Below are 11,661 nucleotides of genomic sequence, written 5' to 3' on the forward strand. Positions count from 1 at the left end.
TCGGCAGTAATGGGTTATGTCAAGCAGACTATGCACGAGCTAGAGCAACTTGAGTGGGATCTCACGCCTAGGACCGCGGCAAGGCCGAACGACGCCCCGCGGAAACCAATTTTTAAAACAATAATGCATTCATAGGTCAAATCTGTATCTATAGCATCTTCTGCCTGTTTTTTTTCATCAGGGTGATTTTTAGTCTATTTTTGAGTCTAGGTTTATTTCCAAAGTTTGCTTTTTCTTTTGCAAATGTAGTTTGTAATAGACTGCTTCAATAATAAAGAGTTTGCTTCTTTCACGCTCATTCGTGTTTTCGAACTACGTAATGATCTGATTCACGTGAGTATCGTGATACGTAGGCAATCCTCATCGGATCCGATCGCATTTTATTTTGCTACAAAAAAATATAAAAGAAAAATAAATAAATAAAAATAAAAAAGGGGGAAATAAGAGGAAAATACCGGAATGACGCGTGCTCTCGTAGCAGACATATAGTAATCCACTTAACTGTATAGGCGCATCATGCCCAACGTGAGATTAACTATCTGTTATTTGCTGCAAATTAACCGTGCGCTTGTCATTGAGCATGTTTCCAGGGTTTTTGAAAAGACGGTTGGTTTGGTGAAAGTCTGGCCTCGCACTCATACTTCACGAGGTCAAGGAGAGGTGTTCAACTACCTATTGTTAGGACCAGAAACAGTACTCACACCTACTTCACCAGGTCAAAAGGAAGTGTGGAAATGTCTTCGGAAATTCCATTGCAAACAGTCCCCGTCTCTGAGGAGAGCTCAATCTCAACCGTCCTCACGCCTGAATCCGCAACTGCAGAAGAAAATAGAATCCTACGGCTCCGCATGTTGGAAATGCTGGATGATTGGAACAATGGGAAAGAGCCGCCAAGTGTCGTCCCCGGATTCCCTGAATTATTCTCCAGGTCAGGTGGGACTTCTAATGTCCCCATAAATTACCCTGCTACCCCATTCGGGTACCCAGCTAACTCCGTTCTCTCCGCCGGATCACCTTCTGAGCCTCATCCCCGAATGTCGGCCACCGATGCAAGCATGAATATCTTTACTGCATCGCCTTGCCCAGCTACGGCACAGCCTGCCACATACAAGCCAAGCTTTGACTCATCCTCTTTTACATTCCAAGCACCATCGTTCTCAATGGAACCAACCAGGTTCGCTACCAACAATAATCCTCTACCGCCTCAGTGCGAACTCGCACCGGGACAGGATCAGAACCCCAGGATTGCAGAACAAAATGAGATTGCTAAGAGAATGAGAAGCCTTGAACAAAGTTTGAAGAATATGCAAGGTTTGAGCGGGCAAAAGAGCGTCTCTTACGCCGACCTGTGCATGTTCCCTCACGTGCACCTGCCGACGGGTTTCAAGACCCCCAAGTTCGAGAAATACGATGGGCACGGTGACCCCATTGCACATCTTAAAAAATACTGCAACCAATTGCGGGGAGCCGGCGGAAAGGAAGAACTGCTAATGGCATATTTTGGGGAAAGCTTAGTAGGGATAGCTTCGGAATGGTATATGGATCAGGAAATGTCCCGATGGCATATATGGGATGATCTCGCCAGAGATTTTGTAAAGCAATTCCAGTATAACATCGACATTGCGCCAGACCGAAACTCTCTGTCGAATTTGAAGAAGAAGCCTTCGGAAAGTTTTAGAGAGTATGCTATTAAGTGGCGTGAACAGGCGTCGAGAGTAAAGCCTCCCATGGATGAAGTGGAAATGGTCACTACCTTTCTCCAGGCTCAAGAGTCTGACTATTTCCAAAACATGATGTCGGCCATGGGTAAGCCATTCGCGGAAGCAATCAAGATAGGAGAAATGGTAGAGAATGGGCTGAAAACGGGTCGGATTCTGAGTCAAGCAGCCCTAAGGGCAACCTCTCAGGCCGTCCAAAGCGGGTCTGGAGGGACGACAAGGGGGAAGAAGAAGGAAGAAACGGCTATGGCAGCCTCTGAAGCAAGGGAGTATCGTCATCCCAGGCCCCATTTTTCGGAAAGGGCCCCACAACACTACTACCCCCACTCAAATGTGGCATATGCTCATCAACCTTATATGGTCATGAATGCCCAGCCTTATAACCATTCACCACAACAAGCCAACCGAGGCCCAGTTCCACCTCCCAGAAATCAGCTTCCTTACCGCAACCACTATAACCCACAACCCCCGCAGAATAACTACCGCCCCCAGGAGCCACCTCGACGGCGGACTTTTACGCCCATCGGTGAACAATACTCCACATTGTTCCCTAAGCTAGTCCAGTTGGGTTTCTTGCAACCAATTCCCCAAACGAGGCAAAACCCGACATCTCCTTCTTACAAAGCCGGAGTCAGATGCGCCTATCATTCAGGGGCCGAGGGGCATGATACAAACGACTGCTGGTCATTGAAAAGAGTGGTCGAAAATTTGATAGAGCAGGGGAAGATAGTGCTAAGGGACGAAGAGATCCCAAATGTAACTAACAATCCATTGCCCGCTCACAATAATGGGCCGCTGATCGGCATGATTTGTGAAGACAAAGAGTTCGACCCTGCCTTGAAAGCCATAATTGCCATTGTCGACACAGCGAGGAGGCCTGAAACAGACCAGAAATCAGAAAGGGGGGAGGAGGCCAAGGCTGCAGAAAGCAAGCCCGAAAAGAAGGTGGAGAAGAAAGTAGTACCGGCAAAGGGTGGAGTTCTTTACATACCGCGAGGTCAAGCCAAGAAGACGCAGAACTTCGGGATCAAAAAGACAAAACCTATGTATGTGCCAAAAGGGGCCTATGTGGTCCGGGGGACGATTCAACCACCTCGGCTGAATGAGCCAGTGGTTATCGGACGCGTGCCACAAAAGCCAATGACCAACCCGTCCACAGTGCCGTGGAATTATCAAAAGACTTTGGTAACGTATAAAGGTAAGGAGGTCAGGGAAGAACTTCCAGAAAATACTTTCGTTGGAGGGTACTCAAATACCCAAGAACTGAACAACGCCACACAAAGGCGCTTCCCTCCAAAGGAGCCTGTGAGTGTTGAAGAAGCGGAAGTGTTCTTCAAGCAGATGAAGATGCCGGATTACGAAGTGATAGACCAGCTGCGCAAGCACCCTGAGCAAGTGTCCATGCTGTCACTATTAATGAGGTCAACCGAGCATCAAAAGATCCTGCTGAAAACCCTGAATGAAGCATACGTACCGGTCGAAACCTCGGTGGAGCAACTAGAGCGGATGACAGAAAGATTCTTCGCCGTCAACCAAATCTCCTTCAGCAAGAACGATCTACCCCCGGAAGGAGCAGCACACAACAAGGCATTGCATTTGACAGTCAAATGTGAGGACTACTATGTCAAGCGGGTGATGCTGGATGGGGGATCAGGTGTCGACATCTGCCCGCTCTCCACGCTGCAAAGAATGGAAATTGAGACCGGAAGAATCCGACCCAACAACGTCTGCGTGAGAGCTTTCGATGGTATCAAGAGAGACACCATGGGAGAAATAGACCTGTTGCTGGTCATAGGACCAGTCGAATCTCGAGTCACTTTCCAAGTGATCGACATGGACACATCTTACAATTTCCTCCTTGGCAGGCCTTGGATCCATGCGGCAGGAGCCGTGCCTTCTACTCTTCACCAGATGGTGAAGTTCGAGTATGAAGACCAAGAGATCGTGGTCCATGGAGAAGATGAACATGCCATTTATCGGGACCCATCTATCCCGTATCTTGAACCAAGAGAAGGGAGTGAGCATACGGTCTATCAAGCTTTCGAGGTGGTATTGGCAGAGCAGCACGAAGAGGGAGTACCTTGCCCCCAGCCTTTCTTGTCTAACGCTTCGGTTATGGTGGCCAAAGAGATGATCCGACACGGATTTAGGCCAGGGAAGGGGCTTGGACGAAATCTTCAGGGAACGACGGAACCCATTACTTTACCAGTCATCAAGAAACCTTTTGGACTAGGTTTCAAACCTACTCCAGCAGACGAAAAATGGGCAAAGAAAAGGAGAAATGAGGGCTGGAAGTTGCCTCAACCACTGCCGGATTTACATGCGACTTTTGTCAGGCCAGGGTACACTGAAGAAGAAGAAGATGAGGTCTTCACAGTTGAGGAAATCGAGGAAATATGTGGGGCAATGAGGGAAATGCTCTACGAGGTCCACATGGTTCAACCAGGCGAAGGCACGAGCACTGCTGAGATGATATACATAGGGCCAAACGCCAAGCTCCAAAACTGGGAGATCACGCCATTCCCAACTAGACGGAAGTCCGGGTAGACCTGTCCTGCCACCTTTCCTGTATCACAAGTTATCTCCGGGACATAACTTGAACGTTTTCTTCTTTTCATTTGTTATTCCGAATTCCTAGTTGTAAACGTTGTTGTCTTCCAATTTTCAAAAGAAAATAATAAAAAAAAAAAAAATCATCATTGCTTTCCTATTCTTTCTTTCGTCCTGATTTTATTACTTTTCCTCTTATCTTCCTTTTCAGTCCTAATAATGCGGCTTTAAATATGACATGCTTGCGGACTTCACGCCCAGGTCACAATGAGCTATTTAACTGCGAATTAATGAATCCAGAACCAGAATATGATGCGGAAGAGGCTTTTAGGGAGATAAACCGAGAGTTGGAATATTTCGAGAATAAACCTAAGCCGAATCTGAATGACACTGAACCGGTAAATTTAGGAACCCCGGAAGAAATCCGAGAGACCAAGATAAGCATTCACACGGACAAGAAAACGCGAGAGGCGATAATTCAACTTCTTCTTGAATTTAAAGACGTGTTTGCTTGGTCATATGATGACATGCCGGGACTAGGTGTCGATCTAGTGGTTCACAAATTGCCGATTCATCCTGATTGTCCTCCGGTTCAACAAAAGCAACGAAAGTTCAAAACCGAGGTCAGTGACAAAATTAAAGAGGAGATCACCAAGCAACTGAAAACAGGAGTGATCCGGGTAGTCCAATATACAACATGGTTGGCGAATGTGGTTCCAGTACCGAAAAAGGACGGGAAAACTCGAGTATGTGTAGATTACCGAGATCTGAACAGAGCAAGTCCTAAAGATAATTTCCCGCTGCCCAACATCCACATCCTCGTTGACAATTGCGCCAAGCACGAGATACAGTCTTTCGTAGATTGTTACGCTGGGTATCATCAGGTATTGATGGATGAAGAGGATGCCGAGAAAACTGCCTTCACCACGCCTTGGGGCACCTACTGTTATCGGGTCATGCCATTTGGTTTAAAGAATGCTGGGGCTACTTACATGAGGGCCATGACCGCCATTTTCCATGACATGATGCATCAGGAAATAGAGGTGTACGTGGACGATGTAATAGTCAAGTCCAGGACACAGGATAATCACATCCAAGACTTGAGGAAATTCTTCGAGAGACTAAGGAAGTATGACTTGAAGCTAAATCCAGCAAAATGCGCTTTCGGAGTTCCGTCAGGTAAACTTTTGGGTTTCATCGTAAGCAGGAGAGGTATCGAGCTAGATCCGACTAAGATAAAATCTATCAAAGATCTACCTCCCCCAAGAACGAAGAAAGACGTGATGAGTCTTTTGGGCAGGCTGAACTACATCAGTCGGTTTATTGCCCAGCTGACGAGCACGTGTGAACCCATATTCAAGTTGTTAAGAAAAGATGCGGCGATTAAATGGACAACGGAGTGTCAAGAAGCCTTTGACAAAATCAAAGAGTACCTTTCGAATCCCCCAGTCTTGGTCCCTCCCGAACCAGGGAGGCCACTTTTCTTGTATCTGACAGTCTTGGAGAACTCCTTTGGCTGCGTCCTGGGGCAACACGACGTGACCGGGAAAAGGGAACAGGCGATCTACTACCTGAGCAAGAAATTCACCAGCTACGAGGCCAAATACACTCTGTTGGAGAAGACATGCTGCGCTCTCACATGGGTTGCTCAAAAGCTGAGGCATTATCTCCAAGCCCACACTACATTCCTCATAAGCAGGTTGGATCCCTTGAAATATATATTTCAGAAACCAATGCCTACTGGGAGACTGGCTAAATGGCAAATCTTGCTTACGGAGTTCGACATAGTTTATATCACTCGCACGGCAATGAAAGCCCAGGCGTTAGCAGATCATTTGGCCGAAAACCCGGTCGATGAGGAATACCAGCCATTGGATACCTACTTTCCAGACGAAGAGGTAAACACCGTAGAAGTGATCTCAGAGGAAGCTCATGTTTGGAAGATGTTCTTTGACGGAGCCGTGAATGCCAAGGGTATAGGGATTGGGGCAATTTTGATCTCACCTGCCGGTCAGCATTATCCCGCCACAGCTAGACTTCGTTTCTTCTGCACAAATAATACAGCTGAATATGAAGCCTGCATTATGGGCATACATATGGCAATCGATCAGGATGTCAAAGACTTACTGATTATGGGAGATTCTGACCTGATCATCCGGCAAGTTCAAGGCGAATGGGAAACTCGGGATGTCAAACTTATCCCATACCGACAACATGTGGAGGACCTCAGCAAGCGCTTTACCTCAATAGAATTCAGGTATATCCCGAGGTGTCACAATGAACTGGCAGATGCACTTGCTACTTTAGCTTCTATGCTACCCTACCCGGGCGACGCCCACGTCGATCCTTTGGAAATCCAAATCAAGGAAAGACACGGTTACTGCAGTGTAATCGAGGCGGGATCAAATACGCAGCCTTGGTACCATGACATCAAGAAATTCTTGAAGACACAAGAATACCCCGAGCATGCAACTGGAGATCAAAAGAGGACCATTAGGCGACATGCAAGCGGTTTCTTTTTGAGCAGTGAATTGTTGTATAAGAGGACTCCGGACCTCAATCTCTTAAGATGTGTCGATATCGAGGAAGCGAGAAAGATCATGCACGAAGTACACGCAGGTGTGTGTGGACCTCACATGAACGGGTATGTCTTAGCGAAGAAGATCCTTAGAGCAGGTTATTACTGGATGACCATGGAAAAGGATTGCTTTAGCTTTGTCCGGAAGTGTCATCAGTGTCAGGTGCACGGTAATTTGATTCATGCACCTCCCACGGAACTGCATCCCATGTCCGCACCTTGGCCATTTGTCGCTTGGGGTATGGACGTCATTGGACCAATTGAACCAAAGGCTTCGAATGGACATAGGTTTATACTGGTTGCCATCGATTACTTCACAAAGTGGGTAGAGGCTGTCACTCTCAAGTCGGTCACCAAGAAAGCTGTAGTGGATTTTGTACACTCAAATCTTATCTGTCGCTTCGGTATTCCTGCGACTATCATTACAGATAATGCAGCAAACTTGAACAGTCACTTGATGGGAGATGTGTGCGAGCAATTCAAGATAACACACAGGAATTCCACTCCTTATCGGCCAAAAGCCAATGGTGCTGTAGAAGCTGCAAATAAAAATATCAAGAAGATTTTGAGGAAAACAATACAAAGTTCCCGACAGTGGCATGAGCAGTTACCTTTTGCGTTATTGGGGTATCGCACTACGGTGCGCACATCGGTGGGAGCGACTCCTTATCTTTTGGTTTATGGAACCGAGGCCGTAATACCGGCAGAGGTAGAGATTCCTTCACTTCGAATCATTGTCGAAGCAGAAATCGAGGACAGCGAGTGGGTTAAGACTCGACTGGAGCAATTGACGTTGATTGACGAAAAGCGGATGGCCGCAGTTTGTCATGGACAGTTATACCAGCGAAGGATGGCCCGCGCCTACAACAAGAAAGTCCGCCCCCGGAATTTCGAAGTAGGACAATTGGTACTGAGGCGTATTCTGCCGCATCATGAAGAAGCAAAAGGAAAGTTTGCCCCAAATTGGAAAGGCCCATACATCGTAAGGAAAATATTGCCAAGAGGAGCATTGTATTTAGGTGATATCGAAGGAAATGACCCTGACACAGCGGTGAATGCAGATGCAGTCAAGAGGTACTACGTCTAGATCATACTCCAAGTGGTCCTGACACGTTGAAAAGGGCGAAGGTGTTTATTCCCCACTACTCCCCAAACACTACCCAATTCTCGCTACCACCTTTTGAGCCGTTATATATATATATAAAAAAAAAAAAAAAAAAAAAAAAAACATTGATTGAGGCCTGAACTACGTTTGACTTGATTCCGAAAGGATACGTAGGCAGCCTCTCCCTGAGGTTCAGTCACACCAACAACAAAATCCCATTCACCCTGAAATTGAAAACCGGGGCATGTCAGACACTTGAGAAGTTTAGTATCAGCTACCTCTCTTCACCAGGTACAAGCCTTCAAATCAATTACCAAAGATGGTGGGAAACCAATAAGCATCACAAAAGGAAACCAGCACACCCTGAGTTGAGAGAAATAAAATGAGAGAGTCTCGGCGGTGAAAACCTTCGGGCACCACGAGGCGACGGGAGAAGAGAAACCAAAATGAGAGAGCTTGTTTAGTAAAAACTCGCAAAGAGTGCTATCAAGCGACGACAGGAAGAGAAATGAGAGAGGTCAGCCAGCGAAAACCCGCAAAGGGCGCTGTTGGCCGAAAAGAATGACGCCACCCCAAGAAAGTCTCGGCAGAGTGCCACCAGTTTGGAATCACAGGTCCGTTCTGGTTCAGGAAAACGCAAGCTCTTAGAAGGTCAGACGTCCAGTCCAAAAGGCATGTCATGTCATTTAAAGCCAGCGTTATCTTCCTCAGATAAGTCTTTCTCGTCCCGAAAAGGGTATTCCTTTTCTGATTTGTTTTCCCCTGCTTTGTTTCTTTTCGAATCCCTTTTTGCATTTTAACCCGGAGTTCAGGACGCACCGGAAAGGGCAGGTGGCATGGTTTGTTTGCACGAAATCCCGTCTCATGAAGGAAAGCACCTCATCTCGCTGATATGATTACCCAAGCATGATGAATCATGACGTTTGATGGTGTTCCGGAGTAAAGGAAAAGAGAGAAATCTTGAAATCTTCCCCAGCAAGTCCACCTTCGGACAAATCCCCACAGAGTCTCCCCCTGTACAAATCCCAACAGAGTCTTGTACAATCTCCCACAGAATCTCCCCAAATTATAAAAAAAAAAAAAAAGAAGAAGAAGAGAAAAAAATGGAATCTCCCCAGCACATCCCAGCGAGTCCTTTTGTAGACATCCCCAACAAGCTTACCCCAACAAATCCTAGAAATCCCACTTTGAAATAAATCCCCAGCATGCCCATTGTACAAAATTCCCCACAAAGAATCCACTTTGTAAATATTCCCCACAAAGCTTCCCTTTTGTACAAATCCCCACAAAATACCTCCAATAAAATCCCCGTTGAGAACCTCCAAGCAAAACGGGACACAAAAAAAAGAGCCTTACGAGGCAAATCATCACAGAATCTGGAAATACAAGCCTGAGCGGTCTAAAGGGTTTCAGCATATGAATCAAATCAATGGCGGGACTTCACAACAGAAATGAAGACGCAACAAAGCAACCGGGAACGATCGAGGTCACCAAACCGACCGTCATTTCCGAACTAACAATTGTCCTTTGCTGAAAAGTTGAAACAGGTATGATCCAAGACAACCGTGCAAGGAGCAGGTGTCGCCCAAAGAAGAAGGTACATGGGTACAAGAAATATTTTGGCAATAAGGAATTCACTCGAAAGGTAAGTTTCCACGAAACTCCCTTGTATCTTCTACTAAAACAAGAAAATTCAAAAGGTCGCTTAGTATTCTTGAAGTCGTTTAGTATTCTCGAACTTTGCCCCTAGCCAATCAGCATTAGGGTTTTAAACCCTAAACTGAACTTTTTCCTTTTAGCCAGCATTAGAGTTTTAAACTCTAAACTGAGCTTTTCCATGCAATCAGCATTAGGGTTTTAAACCCTAAACTGAATTTTCCTTTAGTCAGCATTAGGGTTTTAAACCCTAAACTGAACTTTTTCCTTTTAGCCAGCATTAGAGTTTTAAACTCTAAACTGAGCTTTTCCATGCAATCAGCATTAGGGTTTTAAAACCCTAAACTGAACTTTTTCCTTTTAGCCAGCATTAGAGTTTTAAACTCTAAACTGAGCTTTTCCATGCAATCAGCATTAGGGTTTTAAACCCTAAACTGAATTTTCCTTTAGTCAGCATTAGGGTTTTAAACCCTAAACTGAACTTTTTCCTTTTAGCCAGCATTAGAGTTTTAAACTCTAAACTGAGCTTTTCCATGCAATCAGCATTAGGGTTTTAAACCCTAAACTGAATTTTCCTTTAGTCAGCATTAGGGTTTTAAACCCTAAACTGAACTTTTTCCTTTTAGCCAGCATTAGAGTTTTAAACTCTAAACTGAGCTTTTCCATGCAATCAGCATTAGGGTTTTAAACCCTAAACTGAATTTTCCTTTAGTCAGCATTAGGGTTTTAAACCCTAAACTGAACTTTTTCCTTTTAGCCAGCATTAGAGTTTTAAACTCTAAACTGAGCTTTTCCATGCAATCAGCATTAGGGTTTTAAAACCCTAAACTGAACTTTTTCCTTTTAGCCAGCATTAGAGTTTTAAACTCTAAACTGAGCTTTTCCATGCAATCAGCATTAGGGTTTTAAACCCTAAACTGAATTTTCCTTTAGTCAGCATTAGGGTTTTAAACCCTAAACTGAACTTTTTCCTTTTAGCCAGCATTAGAGTTTTAAACTCTAAACTGAGCTTTTCCATGCAATCAGCATTAGGGTTTTAAACCCTAAACTGAACTTTTTCCTTTTAGCCAGCATTAGAGTTTTAAACTCTAAACTGAGCTTTTCCATGCAATCAGCATTAGGGTTTTAAACCCTAAACTGAATTTTCCTTTAGTCAGCATTAGGGTTTTAAACCCTAAACTGAACTTTTTCCTTTTAGCCAGCATTAGAGTTTTAAACTCTAAACTGAGCTTTTCCATGCAATCAGCATTAGGGTTTTAAACCCTAAACTGAACTTTTTCCTTTTAGCCAGCATTAGAGTTTTAAACTCTAAACTGAGCTTTTCCATGCAGTCAGCATTAGGGTTTTAAACCCTAAACTGAATTTTCCTTTTAGTCAGCATTAGGGTTTTAAACCCTAAACTGAACTTTTTCCTTTCAGCCAGCATTAGAGTTCTAAACTCTAAACTGAGCTTTTCCAGCCAATCAGCATCAGGGTTTTAAACCCTAAAACTGAATTTTCCTTTTAGTCAGCATTAGGGTTTTAAACCCTAAACTGAACTTTTTTCCTTTTAGGCAGCATTAGGGTTTTAAACCCTAAACTGAATTCTTCCTTTGTTTGGCGTAAGGGTTTTAAACCCTACACTGAACCTTTCCCCAGCTAGTCGATATTAGGGCTCCAACCCTGAACTGAGCACGCATATCCTCTTTCATCAATTTTATGAACTTCCTGGTGAATAAGTAACGAAATTTTCCTAGTGAAACTGGGGCAGAAAATTTCGTTTGTTTGTTTCTTTTCTCCCGCAGGTCTGACCTCGAGCCACATGGATCGAAATGACCCACGAGATAAATCCCAGTTCGGAATCAAAGAAGAAAAAGACAAAAAGAGATATCCCGAGATATCAGAGTAAAGGGAAAGCAGATCGACTCCAACATTTGACTAAGGTCCTGACCTCTGCCGGTCACATTTTATTCGGTATCCTGGGGATTAAAAAACAAGTCGCCGCAACTCGCAAGCATCAAGATTCAGATCAGAGTCTACAAGCAGAATCAGCTAAGACCCAAGATCAAGTCGTA

This window comes from Nicotiana sylvestris, chromosome 6, assembly GCF_000393655.2.
Source record: "Nicotiana sylvestris chromosome 6, ASM39365v2, whole genome shotgun sequence".
NCBI lineage: Eukaryota > Viridiplantae > Streptophyta > Magnoliopsida > Solanales > Solanaceae > Nicotiana > Nicotiana sylvestris.